Raw genomic sequence first — 3,977 nt, 5'->3', positions numbered from 1 at the left:
GGGTCCAACTGGAGCTATAGCTGTCGGCCTACACCACAGCCACAGCAACCCAGGATCCGAGCCGCATCTGCCACCTACACCACAGCTCACGGCAACACCGGATCCTTAACCCACTGAGCGAGGCCAGGGATGGAACCCTTGTCCTCATGGCTACTAGTTGGGTTTGTTTTTCACTGAGCCATGATGGGAACTCCTCAAATCTCTTTTTAAATGTCACAATTGATATACTAACTGAAGTGAATGCATTTGATCCAAATACTGCATCTGCTATAAGTGATTTCTTTTTTTAGCATAGCTTTGAAATCACATCCAGTGCCACAGTTGACACTGGGTCTTTGCAGCTCATTCCTCTCCTCTCTGTATATCCCCATAGATACCATGTTTCAATCTCTACCCTTGTATTTCCTGAGTCTGTTAGGTATAAAGAATTCCAATCCCTGGGAATTAACTTCCTGGGAATTTGCACTGTTGAAACAGGAGGCAGAGATGCATGGCAGAGAGTGTGAGCCACTGGGGACAGCAAAGCCAGAGATACTGGCAGGCAAAATGGTACTCCGTGAGGTCAACAAGTCCAGGGCAGGAAGTGGTGTGTCCTGAGTTGCCTCCTTAGAGAAATCCAAGGCTGGACCATCCCTGATGAATCAAACATCCTTGATAAATCAGACCTGATTTAGCTACAAGGAGAGAGAATTCGGCTGGGGAGAGAAGAATTAATGACAAAGCTTAATGACTTCCATGGGGAAGAATTTATTGCTGACGTAGCATCAATGACCCACTGTTGTGGAGAACAGATGTCGCTTCTTTTAAGCAAGTACCGAAGGAAGTGAGACGCTCTCAGGAAGATGTGTTCAGGACTCGTCTATTAGAAACATAGTTCGGGTCCCAGTATATCCTTCCATTTCAGTCTTATTTTACTATCCGTTGCCTTTTTTTCTTGACTAGTCCCCAGCCATATTGGACAAACACTGTTGATCCAAACACAGGGTGTTATACAGGGTCATGGTTGCAGAAAATCGTCTGTAATTTGGCCTCGGGCCCCTGTTACTTCCAATACTCACCCCTGCTAAGTGTGGCATCTGTATGACTCCCACCTTTCTCATAGTCCTTTATCTGCACTTTGGGGTGAGTTTCCTTTTTCAATGTGCTCTCGAGAGCTTTTATGCCCCCCAGTCATTCTTCATAGTTTTGGGTCCACCACATGCCTTTCTCGCTTTCATACTCCTTATGCATTTGTTTTTCTCATTTTTTCTCACAATCTCTTAAGTTCAGGAGGGAGAAGGATGTATTTATCTTGAAACAGAAACCTTCCATTTAAGGGTGAGATAGAAAATAACACGGAAACAAGCTTCCTTCCTTTCTCCCCTTCTCGCTCACACAAGCATATTGGAGAAAGGATGGGTAGGTTACTCTACCTAATGACGTCACTGACCACTGGGGCAGCCCGGGAGAGGAGAGTGGCACTGCCCCTGCCCTGCTGAAGCAAAGCCTTGAGTATGTGGGAAGAGTTCTTCGAGTCGGCATAGGGTGGGGTGGTGAAAACTGGATGTACTTGCACCAAAGTCTCAGAAACAAGCAAAAAGGTGAGATGCACTTTATCTTCATTGATCCTTTAAAAAAAGATAATTTATGTGAGAGTCCAAGTTGTTTTGTTTTCTTGCCAGCATGTATCAAAGATAAATAGGTTCAGAGATGAGCCGATTCTTCTGACTTGGAAAAGACACGAAATCAATCATACTCAGTCCTGCGGGACGTGCCTCCTGACTTTCCCAGTCAGCAAGTTTAAAGCAAACGGTACTGTGAAGATTTCCTTTCATCAGTCTCTAATATGATCCAAAGTTTGTGCAATTTTGAGTTCCTCTCTTGACCTTGAATAGCTTCACTTGACAAACTGCCCAAACTGTAGAACACCCCTCGTTGAAGAAAACACTCATTAGTTGACTAAAAAATGGACAGACACTGCCAGTTTGGATTTGATAAGAGGGAAAAGCCCCGGGGTACAGCTTAAACAGAAAGTTGGAATCCAATAAAATTTTTGGTGGGTTCTGGAGAGTCTCAGCTCTGTCATTATTGTTTCAGGAAAGAGTGGCTCAGGAGCGGAACCAAGGGGTCATCAATCTTGTCGACATACAGGGAGTTATTTAAAATCTTTGGGATGCTTCAAAAGCAACTAGCAAAATGGTTTACAACTATTAAAAGCAGGTGTAACTACTGATGTGGGTCTTGTGGTCAGTGTTTTGGGAACTATCAATCAGCCCAAGGAGTCAACCACCGACATGATTTTGTAATTCTCATCATTTTACATGTAGGTACACACACACACACACACACACACACACACACACACACACACACACACACACACGTATGTATGTATATACGTATTAAACTAGGAAGGTATCTGAGACTAAAAGACTATGTTTAGTAAGAATTTTGTCCAGGGTTTTTAACATTTATTTATTTTTCTTGCTTTTTAGGGCCACACCCTCGGCATATGGAGGTTCCCAGGCTAGGGATCTAATCGGAGTTTTAGCTGCTGGCCTACACCACAGCCACAGAAACACCAGATCTGAGCCATGTCTGTGACCTACACCACAGCTCATGCAATGCTGGATCCTTAACCCACTGAGTGAGGCCAAGGATGGAACCTGCAACCTCATGGTTACAAGTCAGATTCGTCTCTGCTGAGCCATGATGGGAACTCCCAGGATATTTTATTTGGACATGGAAGTAAATCTCATATGGAATCCAAATAGATATATATTTAGGGCTACGCCTGTGGCATCTGGAAGTTCCCTGGCTAGGGAGTGAATCAGAGCTACACTGCTGGCCTCCACAGCTCATGGTAACGCCAGATCCTTAACCCACTGAGCAGGGCCAGGGATCCAACCTGCATTCTCATGGATACTAGTTGGGTTCATTTCTGCTGAACCACAGCAGGAACTCCTGGAATCCAAATATTTAAAAGATTGAAATTTAAGATAGATAATGATTGATGAATATCAAGAGGCATGTTCTTCTTGGTGCAGTGACAAAAAACAACCCAAAAAACCCAACCCAATAAATCATCAACGAAAACACAACAAAGGATAGAATAAGAAAATCCTGTGATACATCTGATTTTGTTGGTGTGTCACTGAGTGATCTCTCTCCTCTTATACGTCCATGGCTCCCCATCTTCCTGATGTTCTCTCTGCTGAAGCTTTGTCTTTTTACGGGTACACGTGCTTTCCATGATGAGTCGGTGCTTTCCATTCCCCGGAGCATTGCTTGCTCAAACCAAGCCATTGTTCTGATCTTCATACAACCTTTCGCAGACTGAGTACAGCTCTTTCAAACACTAAATTGAGCAACTGATAAAGATTAGGCTTCGGTGGAAGGCCAAATTTGGCCGCCCACTATGGAGGCCAAATAGACCCATCTTCCCTCTCAGCCCATCCAGCTTGAGTCTTTGAGCCCAGAGTGAATAAAGATGAAGAGCCAGCAGAGACGTCCTCATGGGGGAAGTGCATGGAGTCCAGCAGGAGCGACAGTGACCTGGGGCCACTGCTGCTGGCATCAACAATCTTGCAGTAATGGTGCTGGTATGGTGACCCCAATCCCCAGATGGTTTCTGAGGTGTGACACCTACATTTTCCTGTTGCCTGGCTTCTTCTTGTTCCTGCCCATTTCCTGGGACCAGGTCTTTAGCTTTTCCAGCATTTCTGTGAGTTCCCCAATCTCTTGACAATAGAGCCTTGTACAGTTGCCAGATTTGACCTCTGTTATTTCAAAGGCTGTTAGATTATCTTCAGAACAATTCCCTGAGGCTTTGGCTTGTGAGTGGGACCCTTCTTGAGTTTCTCATGGTGGCACAAAGCTGTGTATGTATTTATCCATGGGTCATCACAAAATAGGAGTTGGAAGAGAATAGAGGAAAGGAGATCAGATGTGTCCGTGTAATTGGTTGTCTCAGTTGAGGTCTTTTTTCTATGAATTTC

The sequence above is a fragment of the Sus scrofa genome, chromosome 12, assembly GCF_000003025.6.
Source record: "Sus scrofa isolate TJ Tabasco breed Duroc chromosome 12, Sscrofa11.1, whole genome shotgun sequence".
NCBI classification, from domain to species: Eukaryota; Metazoa; Chordata; class Mammalia; order Artiodactyla; family Suidae; genus Sus; species Sus scrofa.
The sequence above is the reverse complement of the archived record's forward strand: the minus strand, read 5'-3'. Positions refer to the sequence as shown.